At 46.2% G+C, this 18,300-nt stretch overlaps 1 protein-coding gene across 1 annotated transcript in view; it reads right to left on the bottom strand.

Annotated features, from left to right (window-relative positions):
- Positions 1–18,300, bottom strand: part of LOC138750107 (glycogen synthase kinase-3 beta-like) — a 397,322-nt gene that overhangs the window by 82,299 nt on the left and 296,723 nt on the right. The gene's annotated exons all lie outside the window — the stretch shown is intronic.

Here is an 18,300-nt window from a genome sequence, read left to right on the forward strand (position 1 = left end):
ATCGAAATTCAGTGTGCCCCTTTAAGGGCAGCATGAGCTCAGTCACCTGGTGAATTGTGACATCATAATCGCTGCCCAGGGCGTGCACTGGAAGGGATGCTGGAGTCAGAAAGAAACCTCTGATGATGCCATTTCCCCATGGCTGCCCTGTCACATGGTGATACAAGTGGGGCTGGTTCACCATGAGGAAGTGGACCACCACACAACCCCCCCTCCCACAGAACCAGCTACACATCCTGTTGCTTTGGCGGCCGGCACTGGTGGTGATGTCCAGATGGGCCGACTTCAGGCAGTCCACCATAAAAAGTTTCTCTCCCTCCAATGTCCAGGGTGAAGATTCCACCGGACCGGTGCAAGACTTTGTATGGCCCCTTGTACGGTCACTGTAGCGGTGCACCTTGTGGTCCCCTATGCATGAAAATGAATTGGGCCAAGTAAACTCTTTGGGGAGATGAAATGGCCTGGTGCCATGGCGTGCCGGGGGTGGGAGAGCTAGGAGTAGGTCCGCCAGCAAGTTTTTGTCTGTAGCCATGGTGTGAGGGTCTGGGCTAAAAAACTCACCTGGCAGGGAAAGCGGTGTGCCATAGACCATCTCTGTTGCTGAAGCATGCAGGTTCTCCTTGGGTGCCATCCTAATCATGAGGAGGACCCAGGGTAGTTTGTCTGCCCAGTCTGGTCCAGAGAGCCTGGCCATAAGCAATACCTTCAAGTGCCTGTGGAACCTCTCCACCAACCCGTTGGACTGTGGGTGGTATGCTGTGGTGTGGTGGAGCTTGACCCCCGCCCCCCCCCAGCAGCTTTGCCATCTGAGTCCATAGGGCAGACATGAACTGTGTCTCTCTGTCATTAGTGATGTGTTCTGGAACTACAAAATGGGTGATCCATTGGCTGACCAGAGTCATGGTACAGGTCTCTGCAGAGGCCTCCTTAATCAGTATGGCCTCTGGCCACCTTGTGCCTGATCCACCTCCGTGAGGAGGTAATGAGCCTCTTTGAACACCGGCAGTGGCCTGATGACATCAAAGTGGATCTGTTAGAATCTGCGAACTACTGGGTCGAAGTTCTGGATGGGGGCTCACGTGTGTTGCTGGACCTTGGAGGTCTGGCACCTGGTATAGTTGCTGGTCAGTTCTATAACCTCCTTCTTCAGCCCGTGCTACACAAATCACTCCGCGACCATCTACACAGTTATCTTTACCGCTGGGTGAGCGAGGTAATGGATCAGACTGAAGAGCTTCGCCCTCTAATATGGTGGGACCACCAGGCACGCTGTGCCTGTTGAGATGTCGCAAAGCAATGTGTCGAGGCTGCTGGGCACCCTGACATGCTTGAGTTTGAGGCCTCAGATGGTGGTCTGCAAGACCTGCATCTTCACATCATTCCTCTGTGCCTGAGCCAGTTGCTCATAATCCAGGCCAGGTGCGACAGTGTTGATGGCTCAATGGGAGAGCGCATCCGCCACTACATTGTCCTTTCCGGCCCTGTGTCGGATGTTGGTCGTGAACTCAGACACGTGCGAGAGGTGGTGCTGATGTCTGGTGGACCAAGGATTCTTGTTCATCACCAGTGGTTGAGTAAGGGGCTTGTGATCCATGAAGCCGTGTGCACCTCCAGCCGTGGGTACACAAGCAGTGTGGTGCTGGATAGAGCCTACTTTGTTGCAATGAAAGCCCTGTCCACCTCCTCTGACCATGATAAAGTCTTTTCTTTGGTGGCCATGAGCACAAAGAATGGGTGCATGGTGCGCGTAGCTCTGGGGATGAAACAATGGTAAAGTTCACCATTCCCATGAACTCTTGGAGGCCTTTCAGGGTGGAGGGTTTGGGGAATCATTGAATAGCTGCTACCTTTTCCAGCGCCAGTGCAGCCCTAGCTGCCGAAATGGTGTGCCCCAGGAACTGGAGGGACTCCTTGCCACACTGGCATTTGGCTGCGTTGTCCGTGAGGCCAAAGTCCGCCAGCCAGGCAAAGAGTGTGTATAGGTGGGCTTTGTCTTCGTCATGGTTGCGACTGGCAATCAGAATATGAACACAAAGTCCAAGTCTTTTCCAACCACGTCCAATAGGCGCTGGAACATTTGGGCCACCTCCTTTAGACCAAAGGGCATATGCAGGAACTCAAAGAGGCCAAAAAGGGTGATAATGGCCATTTTACCCATGTTGTCTGGATGCACCGGGATCTGATGCTATCCCCACACGAGGTCCACATTGGAGAAGACCCGTGAGCTGTGGAGGTTGACGGAGAAGTCCTGTATGTGGGGCAATGGGTACCTGTCGGTGTTGGTTGCATCATTCAGCCGATGATAGTCCCTGCATGGTCTTCAGCCCCCGGATGATTTCAGGACCATATGGAGTGGTGATGGCTCTGTCCGAGCACCAGACGATTCCCAGATCCTGGAGCCTGGAGAACTCCTCCTATGCCTGCTGGAGCTTCTCGGGTGGCAGCCATCTGGGTCTAGCGTGCAGTGGGGGCCCTGTGTGGCGATGTGGTCGAAAACCCCAAGCTGGGGCAGGGCAGCATTGAACCATGGCTCTAAGATGGTGAGGAATTCGTGGAAGATCTCACTGAACTCATTCCTGGCGGTGGCTATGGTGGCAATTTCAGGCCTCTGCTGTGTCTAGTCAGGTGGAGTCGAATGTTCGAACATTGACCAACATTTTACCCTTCATGTCAACCAGTAGGCCATGAACTCTGAGTCCCTAACAGCACGGTATCCACAGAGGCAAGGACAAAGCTCCAGTGGAACATCTCCTTCCCGATCCGGATCTGTGCCCTGCAGGTGCTATTGGTCCTGATGGTGTAGCCGTTGGACCCGCAGGATTGGACCTCAAGATCGGGTGCGAGTCTCTAATGCTGTAGGGGGAAAGATGCTGAGCTCAGTCCCTGTGTCCACCAGGAATTGGGGCCGGTAGATCTGTCCATCACATGAAGGAGGCTGTTTGTGTGGCCAGACATTGCAGCCATCAACAGTGGCTGGCCTGGTCATTACCCTAAAACCCGCAGTGCTGGCGGCACTTATGGGTTTGTGCTCCCCGGCGCTGGCGGTAGAAACACCATGTCGATTGGTTCTACTCTGGCTTGGTCTTGGGAGTGGCTTGCAGTTGGCTGGCTCCTGCTCATGCCACCTGGTTGAGAGCTTCCTTGTTCTCCCTCTTCGTGCGCCAGAGAGCATCTGCACAGGCTGCTGCTTTCCTTGGGTTCGAGAATTCGTCATCTGTGAGGAGCAGCTGGATGTCCTCCAGCATCTGTTCCAGGAATATCTGACAGAAGAGAAAATGAGGCTTGTGGTCTTCTGCCAGGGCCAGCATTTTGTCCATAAGTGCTGACGGACTACAGTCCCCAAGCCCATCTAGGTGAAAGAACCTGGAAGCACGTTGCTGGGGAGTTACCCAAAAGATCCAAGCAGCAGGTCTTTGAGGGCAATGCAATTGCCACATACTTGGATGATGTCATCCACCCTCGCTGCCGTATCTTGGTCCAGAGCACTCACGACATGATGAAACATCATGGTGTCTGAGGAAATGTTGCGGAGTTGAAATTGTCTTTCTACCTGCCTGAACTACATTCTCAGCTGGTGGGTGGAAAAGGGGGGGAAGCTTGATGGAGACAGTGTTAACCACTGCTGAATCCATGGTGTTTTGTGTCCAGCAAAACGTCTAGGCTCGTCGGGGTCACAACTTTGGCATGTGAGCAGTGGAAGAAACTCAGCCGCCACATTGAGGATCATTAACGACAGTTTTTATTCACATTCAGTGCGCCCCTATAGGAGCAGCATGAGCTCAGTCACCTGGTGCATTGTGACATCATCATCACAGCCCAGGGCACATGCTGGAAGGGATGCAGGAGTCAGAGAGAAACCTGTGATGATGCCATTTCTCCATTGCTTCCCCACCACATCGCGATACAGGCAGGGCTGATTCGTCATGAGGGTGTGCACCTCCACAGTGTAAATTTAAGGAAAGTTCTTTAGTTCACAGTTCATTCTCACTTCTCATTCTTCCACGTTCACTCATTGCAGGCTATTCTTAGATTGTGCACAGAATTTAACATGTATAAAGTTCACCAGGCTTTGGTGCTTGAAAGGTAAAGGTTTACCACTCAGGAAGGCTCTTGTAGGGTTTGGAGAGAGAGATTTGTTGTTTCAGGATTTCCACAACTGAGGTACCACCATTAGTCACCTCAATGTCTTGCTGATGAATCTTGTCCAATCAGGGTTCTCCAGATGATAACCTGCTTCTTTCAGGATACCACAGAGTTCCTTTCTGTTCCACTTATTCCAAGAGAAACATCAGATAGCACTTCCAGCCATCTGCCACAATGGAGCTTTATTTCCAACAAGCACCTCCTGGCTTGCATTGTTCAGCTGCTTTCAGTGTTACATACACTCACTAAGAGAGCTTGTTTTCCCTCTCCCCCCCCCACTCTCTCTCTCTCTCCCTCTCTCTCTTTCTCTCTCTCTCTCTCTCCAAATGAGACTGCTAGAAAGCCCATATGACTCACTCACTTGCAAAAACCTCCACCTTCCTCATCAAACAACAGGAGTTATCCTTCTTGGTCAAGCTGTTGTCTTAGGTAAACAAAATCCAGGAGTGACCTTTCTGTGAGCACTTTGTAGAAAGGTCAGAAGCCTTGTAGTTATTCATAGTTATTCATCCAGCCAGGCTGTATCCAATCCAAATTCATTTAATGGCATAATTCAATTAGCACCTATTTGTGAAATGTGCACAACATTCTCCATAGTTTCTGCAATGTTACTGAAGATGAATTCTTCATTATTTCAATAAGATCTGTATTTAATGTGTGTATGTATGTAACCTACTCTAATCTTCAATATTTATCTACTCCATTACACTCCCCCTCCTTTAAAGTTATTTTAACTGTTAAAATTCAGTAATAACTAAACTCTCTTTAAAATCACTAAAAATATAACAATTAACAATATATACATGTTATAATAAGGTAACAATGTTGAAAGCATTTTTATACATGATCAATTTTAACATCTTGACAAACAATCTTCTGATATGAATAATTTGCAGATTATATTATTGTAATATCAAACTCCAGTTTAACAATCTTCTCTTCTTGTTCTTCATTTTATTCAAAAACACCAGAGAATTGTGGTCAGTAAATACTACAAATGGTTCCTGAGAGATACTGAGATACACATCAAAATTCTGCAGAGCAAACACAATGGACAACAGTTCTTTTTCAATAGTGGAATAGTTCATTTGATGAACATTGAATTTCTTTGAAAAGTAGGCAACTGGATGTTCAATTTCATTATGTTTTTGCAATAAAACTGAACCTGCTGTTCCCTCACTCATGACCACTGCTATAGAAAGAGGTTCATCAATATCAGGAGATGTAACACAGGATAATGGCATAACATATCCTATTAATTTTCTAAATCTGTCTGACACACTTTAGTCCACACAAATTTCTCCCCTTTCATCAAAAGGTTGGCTCGTCAAAAGGAAGAGCAACCTCAGCAAAATTTCTGCAAAACTTCCTATAATATCCTGCCATTCCTAAAATCCTTCTCACTGCTTTCTTGACATTGGGAAAAGGAACCTCAGAAATTGCATTCACCTTAGCTTGAATAGGTGCAGCTTTGCCACAGCCAACTCCATCATCCAAGTATGTTACCATGGCATTTGCAAATTAATTCTTTGCTAAATTAACAGTTAAGTTTGCTTTGGATAATCTTGGAAACAATTTGTCCAATTCCTTCAAATGTTCTTCCCATGTGTCACTTTTTGTGACCAAATCATCAATATAAACATCTATATGTGTTAACCTTTGGATTACTGAATTAATCATCCTCTAGAATGTTGCAGAGGCATTTTTCACGCCAAAAGGTAACACATTATACTTATATAAACCAGATGGAGTAATGAAAGCTGAAAAATTCTTTCCTCTCTCAGTTAAACGCACACACCAGAAACCAACTCATGAGCTTTCAGTCCTGCTGGTCGAACAGTATCATAATTTGACACTTGCTTTGTAGTCAATCTACAGGAAGCAATTTGTGCTTTACCCTCCAATACACTTTGGATCATTAAGGACCATTTTTTTCTTTCGACCATCTTGAGCTGTCGGCGACCTTTAAAAAAGCTGAAAATAAGTATCTATATCTCCCTCATCAAAAGGAGGCACTAGATTGACCTCTCTTCTCGCCAAAAACCTCTCCCCAGGAGTTACAGCTTCAGCTTTCTCACATTTAATCCTCTCGACTTTAACCTGTCTTTCAGCTAATTCTAACTCACATATCCTCTGTGACCGGGTCGCCCAACTTCCGCCCCCAGCTCCCCCAAACCTTCCACCACACAGGAGACGGAATCCCTATTCCCAGCTTCCGGTGTGTGTCCCGCTTAAATGTGACCGGGTCGCCCAACTTCCACCCCCAGCTCCCCCAAACCTTCCACCCCGCAGGAGACAGAATCCCTATTCCTAGCTTCCGGTGTGTGTCCCGCTTAAATGTGACCGGGTCGCCCAACTTCCGCCCCCAGCACCCCCAAACCTTCCACCCCACAGGAGACAGAATCCCTATTCCCAGTTTCCGGTGTGTGTCCCGCTTAAATGTGACCAGTCGCCCAACTTCCACCCCCAGCTCCCCCAAACCTTCCACCCCACAGGAGACGGAATCCGTTTTCCCAGCTTCCGGTGTGTGTCCCGCTTAAATGTGACCGGGTCGCCCAACTTCCACCCCCAGCTCCCCCAAAACTTCCACCCCACAGGAGACAGAATCCCTATTCCCAGTTTCCGGTGTGTGTCCCACTTAAATGTAACCAGGTCGCCCAACTTCCACCCCCAGCTCCCCCAAACCTTCCACCCCACAGGAGACAGAATCACTATTCCCAGCTTCCGGTATGTGTCCCACTTAAATGTGATCGGGTCGCCCAACTTCCATCCCCAGCTCCCCCAAACCTTCTGCCCCACAGGAGACAGAATCACTATTCCCAGCTTCCGGTGTGTGTCCCACTTAAATGTGACCGGGTCACCCAACATCCCCCCCCCCCCCTCAGCTCGTCCTGCAGGAAACGTGATCCACCTTCCCACTCCTGGCTCGTCCTGTGGTGATTCCGGTGCAGAATTCACTGCAAAGACCGGCTGCGGATTCTGTCCGCTGGCTTTGCCTTCTCTTAAATAATTCTGGCCACAATCTTCCTCTTGCCCTTCTCTAGCTGCCTCCCCCACCCACTTCCCTTCCCCCAGTTGGAGAAGATCTTACTGAACCCTTTGCCCCATCTCACCACCTTCAGGGTGAACAAATTAGTCACTATCTCAGAGGATCTTTCCTGTCCCAGCACACAAATGGCATCATGAAGGAAGCACATCAGCTCCCCTACTTCCTCAGGAGTTTGCGGAGCTTTGGTACGACACCAGAAACCCTGGCATATTTCTACAGAGGTACGGAAGAAAGTGTTTACCAGCAGCAACATGGTCTGGTACGGGGACACCGATATCCCTGAGTCCTTGAAAAGATAACGGACACCGCCCAGGACATCCCAGGTGAAACCCTTCTCACAATGAGAAGATCTACCAGAGAGCAGTAGTAATCATCAAGGATCCAAACCACCCAGCACATGGAAATCTGCCTTGCCCACAGGAAAAAGAATCTCAGAATTTTCTGAGACTTTGTATATGTACTCTGACAATAAATCTGCATCTCCCAACAGCCACCTATTTCAATTACCTGCCCCATTCCATTGCTGTCATATCTGTCCATGGTCTCATGTACTGCCAGACTGAGACCACTCAAATATTGGAGGAACAACACCTCATCTTCTGCCCGGCTCTGGGCACCTTTCATTACCATCGACCTCTCTGGTTTCTGTTCAAATCTGACCCCACATCCTCATCTTCTTCTCCCTAACTCCTCTCTCTCTTTCTCTCTGTCTCTCTCGCTTTCTCTGTGTACCAATTTCTCTGGTTTCCGTTACCCGTCCCCTCCTCCTTCTCCATCACCTTTCTTCCACCTCTGTTTGTGTCTCTCTCTTCCCTCTGCCTCCTTTAACATTGCAAATATCAGTTCTCAACTTTCCTCATATCCAAGTAACTCCTCCCCCTCCCATTTCCGCCTCCTCCTTTCCTTGGTCTGTCTAAGTGTCTGTAGAATGCCCCCTATTGTACCAGCCTCAACCACCACCCCAGGTACCTATTTCTGATTTTTAAAAAACTTTCCTCCCCTCACCTTGTACAGATGTACTCTGGTACTTGCTATTGTCACCCCAGCTGTTGGCTGTCCACCCCTATCTCTGCCTCCCATAATCTTGTAGAGCTTGCTGAAGCCACCTCTCATCGTTTGTGGCTCCTAAGAGAAAGGTTTTCAGCTCTGTCAACCTTGCTACATGAGATCAGACTACATCCTGGTCAATCTCTGCACCCTCTCCAAAAGCATCTACATCCTTCCTGTCACAAGATGAGCAGAACCATATGCAATATTCCAAGTGGTGTCTCACCAGAGTTTTGTAGAGCTGCAACATTTGCCCCACACGTGTTGAACTTAGTACTTGAAGATTTGTGTTCTGTTTTGGTTGCCTCATTAAGGGAAGGATGTGGAAGCTTTGGAGAAGATGCAGAGTAGATTTACCTGGATGTTTTGTGAGGCAAGGTTAGTAGAGATAGGGCTTTTCTCTTTTGAGTGAAGTTACATGGGAGAATCCAGGGAATAGTGGTGAATGATGGCTTCACATACTGTGACTAGTGGTATGTCCCAAGGATCAATAATATGGATGATAATGTGGTAAATTGGATCAGCAAATCTGCAGATAACACTAAGATTGGAGATGTTGTGAAGAAGGTTTTCAAAGTTGGCAGAGGAATCTGGACCAGCTGGAAAAATGGGTGATGGAATTTAATGGAGAGAAGTGTGAGGTGCTGCATTGAGACGGATAATCCAAGAAAGGGCAAACATGGTAAATGGTAGAACAGGGGGATTTGGGAGTACAGATACATAATTCCCTGAAAATGGCATTACTGGTGGATAGGGTTGTAGGGTGGAGCACATTGGCCTTCATAAATCAAAATATTGAGTATAGGTATTAGGATGTTATGGTAAGATTGTATAAGACCTTGATGAAGGCACATTTAGAGGAATATGGGCAGTTTTGTCCACCTAACTACAGGAAAAATATAAATAAGATTGAAAGAGACGATTTTTAAGGATGTTACCCAGTCCACGAATAGAGATATAAGGAAATGCTAAACAGGTTAGGACTTATTCGCTGGAGCATGGAAGATTGTGGAGATTTGATGGAGGTTTTTAAAATTATGAAGGGGATAGACTGAGGGTACGTGAGATACAAACTAGAAAACATGGATTAAGGTTGAAAAGGAAAAGGCTTAGAGAGAAAATTAGGGGGTGGTGATGGGGGAAACTTCCTCACACAGAGAGTGGTGGAGGTCTGGAACAAGCTACCAGCTGAAGTGGTGAATGTGGAGTCAATTTTAACATTGACAGGTACATGGATGGGAGAGGTATGGAGAGTTATGTACTGGGTGCAGGTCAGTGGAACAAGGGAGAATAATAGTTGGGCCCGGACTAGAGAGGCTGAAGGCCTTTTTCTATGCTGTAATGTTCTATGGCTCTAGGCCTACAAGATTATGGGAGGCACAGATAGGGTGGACAGCCAGCACTTTTTCCCCAAACACCAGAGGACATCTGTACAAGGTAAGGGGAGGAACATTTAGCGGAGATGTCAAGGGTAAGTGCATTTTTTTTGCTAGATTTAGTTTTATTGTCAGAGTATATACATGACATCATATACAAACCTAAGATTTCTTTTCCTGTGGGTATGGCAGAACAACCATTAATGGATAGTGCAAAAAAATACAGTTCACAATGTATACAGATAAAGAATGGTAAACAATAAAGAATGTAAACAAACTGAAAAAGAAAATTAATAAAGTGTGCAAGTAAGAGTCCTTAAATGAGTCTCTGAGTTTGTTGTTGAGGAGTCTGATGATGGAGGGGGAGCAGCTGTTCCTGAACTTGGTAGGTGCGAGTCTTGTACCTCTTTCCTGATGGCAGCAGTGAGAACAGAGTAATGTGGGTCCTTGATGCTACTGCTCTCCGACAGCAATGTTCCCTGTAGATGTACTCAATAGTGGGGAGGGCTTTGCCTGAGATGCCCTGGGCTGTGCCCACTACATTTTGGAGGGCTTTATGCTCAGATGTATTGGTGTTCCCATTCCAGACCATGATTCAATGGTCAGCACTCTTCCACTCTGTTGAAATTAGCCAGGGTTTTCGATGTCATACCAAACCTCCGCAAACTCCTAAGGAAGTAAAGGCACTGATGTGCTATTTTCCAGATGCCATTGGAGTTTTTGGTCCAAGAAAGATCCTCCACGTTAGTTACTCACAAGACCCTAAATGTGCTCAGCCTCTCTACCTCTGATCCCCCAATGATCACTGGATCGTACACCTCTGGTTTTCCTTTCCTGAAGTCAATAATCAGCTCCTTAGTTTTGGTGACATTGAGTGCAAGGTTGTTGTTGGTGCACCATTCATCCAAGTCCTCAATCTCCATCTAGTACGTTGACTCATCCTCTTTCTGTATACAACCCACTACCATGGTATCGTTGGCAAATTTGTTGATGGTGTTGTACCAAGCTACGCAGTCGTAGATGTAAAATGATCATGCAGAACCAGGAGCAACCACCATCCACTACACATCATCAACTCTGTAGAGGAGAGAGTGGAGAGCACCAAGTTCCTTCAAGTTTAGTTAACGAGTGACCTATCATGGACACAACATCTCCTCACTTGTCAGGAAGGCCCATCAGCAAATGCACTTCCTGAGATGACTGAAGCGGGTAAAGCTTCCGGCCACCGTCGTCAACCTTCTTCAAGATCTATATCCAGAGCATCGTGGCTGGCTCCATCACACTTTCGTACAGTTGCTACAGAGAAATGGATCGGAAGTCAATCCACAGGATCCTGAGTGGCAGGGAGAATCACTGGAGGCTCTCTCTCCACCCCTCACCACCCATCAACGTGATCTACCATGATCGTTGTCTCAAGAAATCATGAGGACCCCTTCCTTCCTTTCATCTTTCAGCTCCTCCCATCAGGGAAGAGATACAGGAGGATTAGAGCCAGCACCACCAGGCCATTGAACAGATTCATCACCCGGGCAGAGAGAATGCTGAATGACCAAAAGATCTGCTCACACTAATCCTCTGAGACTCTCATATTTACGAAACAATATTTGCTTACTAATTTTTTACAGGTAAAATACTTGTCTCAAACATGTATTGTTTGTCTGTGTGTTATGTCTGATTATGTGGCTGTGTGTTTTGCCTGTTTTGCAGAGGCAAACCGTTCGTCACTTTGTACTTGTATAATCAGATGACAATAAACGTTAACATCCTGGTGAATCTCCGCTGCACGCTCTCCATATCTTCCTCATCCTTCCTGTAATGAGGTGACCAGAACACAATATTGTAAATGTGGTCTCACACGAGATTTGTGGAGTACTTGCCCAAATTGTTTCTTCTATGTTAAAATGGAGTCTGCATTCACCACTTCACCCGGTAGCTCGTTTCACACTTCCACCACTCTCTGTGTGAAGAACTTCCCCCTCACATTCCCCCGGCATGGTTGGCGTAGTGGTTAGCAGAACGCCTTGAGTGCACCAGCGATCGGGACCGGACCTTGGTTCAAATCCCTTTGTGTTTGCAAGGAGTTTGTATGTTCTCCCCGTGTCTGTGTGGGTTTTCTCCAGTTTTCATTCACCCTTCAAAATGAACTGGAAGTGTAGGTTAATGTGGTGTAAATTGGGCAACACAGACACGTAGAGTCGAATTGGCCTGTTACAGTGCAGTCTGTCTAAAGTTAAAATTTCAATATATTTTTCCCCTTTCATCCATAACCCATGTCCTCTGATTTGCATCTGACTTTCCCACAGTGCAAAAAGCCTATCTCCATTTACAATGTCAAGACCCATCACAATTGTAAATGCCTTGATCAAACCTCCCTTTACTCCAGGCAACAAATTCCAAACCTGCTTAACCCTTCTCTGCAACTCAGACCTGGCAACATCCTTGTAAATCTCCCATACACTCTATCAACCTTACTGATTTCCTTCCAGTAGTAAGTTGGGGAGCCGGTAACCAGAGAACAGGTTTCGGGCTGACAGACTGAGAGGGAATGGTTGAGTAGGCTGAGGCATATGGGGAGAAGGCCGGGTAGTGAGGCTGAGTGGGAAAATGGATATGCTTGTGATGAAATGATGGGGCAATGCAATGAGCTGAATAGTCTATGCCTTATGGTCTAATTGGAGTACTTGGGTAGCATGGGCTGGTGGGCTGGAAGTGCCCTTCTGTAGGTCCAAATTTAAGTTTTTACACTGGAGACAAAGGGCAGAACTGACCACGTTTGGTCACGTCGAAACATTGAGCGGTTGCAGGTGAACAATCAGGCATGCATGAATTGACACTGATTTTAACTCTGCCTCTACTTTCCCATCCAACTCCCCCATCTACCCGTCCCTCTCTCCCCCCCTCTCTACCCCTCTCTCCTCAACTCTTTCCATCCCTCTCTCCTCCCTTTCTCTTGCCCTTTCCCCCTCTCTCCCCTCTCCCCTCTCTCCTCCCTCTATACCCCTCTCCCCTCCCCTTTTTCCTTCCCCTCCTTCTCTCCCCCTCCCTTTCCCCTCTACCTCTCTCCCTCTCCCTCCCCCTTTCCCTTCCCTTTCCCCTCTTTCCCCCTCCCCTTTACCATTCCCCCTCCCCTTCTCTCCCCCTTCTCTCCCTCCCTCTTTCTCCTCCTTCCCCTTCCCCTTACCATCTCTCCCCCTCTTCCCCACCCCATTTTTCCTTCCCCTCCCCTCTCTATCTTTCCCTTCCCCATCTCTCCCCTTTCCCCCCTCTCCACCCCCTCTCACTCTCCCTTTCCCATTCCTCTCTCTCTCCACCCCTTTCTCCCCTTCTCTTGTCTCCCACCCATCCCCCATCACTCTCACCTGTATGTTGAGAGTCACAAGCTTACGGACAATGACTGTTTTTGTTTGGAAACAAACAAGGTTGGGACAAGGTGAGCCGATGTCAGTGTGGGACTCACTCTGGCCCCCTTGGATCCCAAACCGTGCTGCATCCTCCTCAACCTGGGCTTGGTTCTTCACTGTCTTTGAGGGAACGGAGGTACATTCATTGTGAAAATTGTCTCAACATAACCATAGCCACCTAAAAATCACACCCACCCACACTGGTCCCATCTGCCCCACGTTCTTCTTAACCCAACCCATTTATGGATCCATCCCATTCACACTGTCCCACTTACCCACATCCTTCTAAACCTGTCCCATCTGTGATTTCGTCCCACCTTCCCATGTCCCTCTAAATCTGTCCCATCTCTGGATCCATCCCATCCTCATTGGTTCCACCTGGCCCACGTCCCTCTAAACCCATCCCATCTCTGGATCCATTCCACCTTCATTGATTCCACCTGCTCCATGACCCTCTAAACCCGTCCCATCTATGGATCTGTCCCACACTCACTGGTCCCACCTGCTCAAGTCCCTCTAAACCTGTCTGTGAACCCAGCAGTAAAACACGAAATCTGTCGCCACTGATACTGAAATGAAAACACAATGCTGGAGAAACTCAGCTGGTCACACAGTTCACTTTATATAGCTGTGTGCTTCTCGCAAGAAAGACACACTCACGAGCGTCATCAGGTTAAGCTCTGATTTTATTGGGGCTCAAGCCCGACTTTTATACCTTTCATATTCCTGCCATTTGCCCTTTTTGCTGATATAACAAAGTGCATAACAAAAGCGGGGTTCCCACGCCCAGATACCATCTTCCATGACAGTCCCTTCTTCCCCAGCGCTGTCTAAGTCTGTTGGCTGTGCAGCAGGGGCCAGCACCATTTTGGGTTCACTGGCGCTTAAGATGCCATCTCCATTCAACCGCCTCTTCGCTTGCTAGGGCCAGTGCCGCTGCACAGACTGCTGGCTTATAGGCGTGCTCACCACCTGGAGCATGGTTTGATTGCTGCGGTGATGGGCCACCACATGAGGCCCCTCCAGAGCAAATGGCATTGTCCTTGGTGCCTGGAGGCAGAGTCTCTGCAGGCTTCGTTGGCCTGCATCTTTTGCGTGTTGTTGGCATCTTGACCGGAAGTGCCGGGTCCAGGTGTGCCAGCTTTAGACTGTCCGGGGTGAAGACCTCTGTTCTGCCTCGATTCTCCAGCTCGAACATGGCTCCATTGTTACGGATGATCTGGAACGGACCCATATACAGCTTCTGCAGTGGTGGGCAGTGTGGACCCCTGCGTATGAAATACTCGCAGTCCTCTAGGTCTTTGTGTAATGACCAGGCCCAACAGTGCCTATGGTAGCTCATCCACCCAGTTAGGTCCTTGAAGTCTGGTCATGAACGCAGCATTGATGTGCTGTGGAAGCGCTCCACCATTTGACTGTGGTGCAGTTGGGTCCCCCACAGGCTGGTGAGGTCAGGCCACAAGCTGGAGATGATCTGCGCACCTCTGTCCGATGTAATGTTGGACAGTAGCCTGAACTGTGCCACCCAGGAGGAGATGAGAGCCCTGGCAGCTTCCTGCTGCCTGGTAAAATGGTCGACCATCATGAACAGGTAGTGGAACCCCTGGGATTCTGGTAAGGATCCTTCTATGTCCATGTAGATATGGTCGAACCTTTGATCCACAGGCTTGAAGTGCTGCGGTGGGGCCTTGGCTGTTTGCACTGCGTGCACACCTTCGCCCACCTGCTGACCTGTTTCCATAATCCGTGCCACATGTATTTGCTGGCCATCAGCCAGACTGTGGTCCTGATGAATGGGTGAGCCAGTCCATGGATGGAATCAAAAACTTGCCATCTCCAATCCGCCAGGATGAAAAATCTTATCTTGCCTGTGGCCACGTCACACAGGAGGTGGTGTTATCTGTGCCGACTGGGATATCCTGGAGCTTCACTCCCGATATGGAAATCCTGTACTGTGGCATCTCCTGGTCGTCTTGCTGAGCTTCCACCAGCGCCACAAAATCCACTCGAGAGAACGTGGATACTCTGTCTAGACAGTGCTTCGTCTACCATATTGTCCTTGCCAAAATATTCTTTCCTCTCTTAGTTAGGGGCACACACCTCTAATCCTTCAACAAATCCAACTTGGTAGGAAATTTATCTTTCCCAATTTTATCAATACAGTCATTGATTCTTGAAATAGGAAAACTTCTGTTTTAGTTACTGAATTAACCTTCCTGTAATCTGTACAGAACCTAACAGTCCCATTTGGTTTAGGTACCAGAACACAAAGAGAACTCTAATCTGAGTTTGAAAGTCTAATAATATTATTTTTCAACATGATTTTGCTCTTCTGAATGGTTATTCTATATAGGTGTTGTTTTATGAGACTTGCCTCTCCCACATCCACATCATGAGAAAACACAGATGTAATTTTTGGCACTTCAGGAAACAAACTTGTATGTTTCAAAATTAATTCTTACAATTGCATTTTTTCTTGTGGCTTAAGATGGTCCAACTTTTCCTCCAGATTTTCCAACATTGCTGAGTTAGGCAGGTGCACAGGAATTATGGTTTTATTAAGGTTTCCCTCACAAGATTCTGTTTCTATAATTTTATGATTCATAAGTTCCACAACCCTGTCAACAACTCACATCTCTGATACAGTACCTTTCCACTACCTTTTTCCTCTAAATAAGCTTTGAAGCCATTTCTTTAATCTCCTATTCACTTACTGCTTTGTCCCTTAAGTCAATAAGATCTGAATCTGTTTTCTGGTGCTGAATTCACTCTTTCCTTTACAAAGAGAAATATTTACTATCACAATTGACTTGCTCTTTCAAGACTATTTCAGAAGCACTGGGAAAATCTCTTATTATCTGGATCTTCCTCTGCTCTCATCATTTTCTTAGACAAAGACCGTGTTACGGCACATGCAGGATATATCTCACCATCCTCTTTAACCTCATCCTTACTAGGCCAATTTGTTAATCTCAAAACTGACCAAACTTTATCTGCTGCTAAATCATTCCCTAATAAAAATGGGACTCCTTGCATGGATAACTTTGAAATTACTCTTATTGCAACAGGTCCTTTAACTAATACTGAATTCAGCACTATGTTATGAAGAGATATTGCCTCTACCTCACCTCCAACACCTTTAATCAAAGTCCTTTCCCCGTGTCAGCCTTTTGATCAAGAGTTAAAATATTTTCCAACAACAATCACTGAGCAGCCCCAGTATCTCATAATTTTAACTGGAACCTGTGATTCTCCCTCCTTTACTGAAACCAGGCCCTCTGTCACAAAGGGTTTGAAAATATCCATAACACCCTTACCAGGTTTGGAACATCTGCTCTCCTTAAATTCAACTGTCTGAATACAAGCTTCTGGTAAAACCTTCTTTTCTCATCTCTTTCCAACACTAAACAACTTGCAATAACGTGACCAGGTTTCTTACAAAAATGACATAGAAATCTAGAAATTCTGTCCTTTCCCACCTTTCATTCATCTTTTCTCTTAACTTTCTTCCCAGACTTAATTTCAGGTTTAATAATCTGTTCCACATTAACTCACTGAAAATGCCAACTATTTTGAAATTTATTTTTCTTAATCAGGGCAAATTCATCTACTAATCTTGCCGTTTGCTGCCATGTCTCCACATCTCTCTCATTCAGGTATAATTTAATCTCATTTGGAGCACACCTTTTAATTTCCTCAATTAATATCAGTTCTATTCATCTGTCAAAATCACTATTTATTCCACCAACAGACAAAATATACAGATTTTCCAGAGCAAAATCCATATAAAGTTGGCTCCATGTTTTCACCAAACTCCTCAATTTTGTCTATATGCTTCTGGAACGAACTCATAAGCTTTAACTACTGCTTGTTTAACAGTATCATAATTTGCCACTTGCTCTGTAGTCAAGGTAGAGGAGGCAATTTGTGCTTTTCCCTTCAATACACTTTGGAGCATTAGAGGCCATTTTTCTTTTAGCCATCTTGAGCTCTCAGCAACCTTTTCAAAAAGCTGAAAATGTGCCCTCATCAAAAGGAGGAACTAGATTTACCTCTCTACCAGTCAAAAACATCTCCTCAGGAGTTGCAGACTCGATTCTCTTACCTCCCTCCGTCTCCATTTTTAACCTCTAATTGAAACTGTCTATCCATTTCAATTTCCTCCTTCCGTTTTTGAACCTCCTCTCATTGTTTTTAAGCTTCTCTTTATTTTACAGCTTGGTCTGCCTCATATTATTGTCCGTGCAACTCAAAGTTCCGTTTCTCTTTCTTCCATCCCCCTCTGTTTCTCTCTTTCCTCTTCCACCCTCAATTTCTCCAACTCCAATTGCAATTCAAAAGATCTATCCTTTGAAAAATTATCTGTCTTTCTCACAAATGATCCCTCACCTATATAGTATTTCACTATAATTCTCTGTATTTGTATTTTCCTCATCCAATGGTTGACTTCAGTCAGCTTTAATGCCTTAGAAATGGCCATCGATTCCTCTTTTCTCTTGCTCTGCAGCTCTGATGGTTTTGACAAAAACATGTCAACATCCATTGCTGCTGTTTTCCCACACACACAAGCTTTAAATTAGCTTAAAAAAAAACAATTAACTAATAAATTACAAAAACTTCAAACGTTTAAGATCCCAAACCTCCGATGTTCAATCCAAGATAATGAGCCCCCCAAATGTGACGAGCCCAGAGGACACCAAAACCCAGCAGCAATATTCACCAAGACAAATGGTTACTTAAACAAAAGTTGCTTTTAATTATCTTTAAACGTGAAAATAGAATCGTTCTTTTAAGTTAAGTTAAGCTAATTCTAAGCGCAGGTATAAGTAATATATATGTAATTTCAGAAAAGTTCTTTGATTCACAGTCCATTCTCACTTCTCACTCCTCCAAGTTCACTGGTTGCAGGCAATTCTTATTTTGTGCACAGAATTAAACATTTATGAATTTCACCAGGCTTTGGTTCTTGAAAGGTAAATGGTTACTGCTCAGGAAGGCTCTTGTTGGGTTTCAGATAGGGATTTGTTGTTCGCTGAACACCCACAAAACTGATTCCTGTTAATCAGCCACGTTTCTTGCTGAAGAAACTTTCCTCATCAGGGTTCTCCAGATGACCGCTTCCACAATGGCTTGAGCCTCTGTAAAATATAAAGTGTTCACAATCACTACTCTGGAGACAAAGTCTTGGAGAACAGGTTCAGCTTTATTTCAAGTCTGCAGAGTCGGGTGCCTCTGGTCTGGAGACATACCGGAGGATCAGAATCATCACTCTTTTGTACAGTCT

Source organism: Narcine bancroftii (assembly GCF_036971445.1).
Source record: "Narcine bancroftii isolate sNarBan1 chromosome 5 unlocalized genomic scaffold, sNarBan1.hap1 SUPER_5_unloc_1, whole genome shotgun sequence".
Classification (NCBI taxonomy): Eukaryota; Metazoa; Chordata; class Chondrichthyes; order Torpediniformes; family Narcinidae; genus Narcine; species Narcine bancroftii.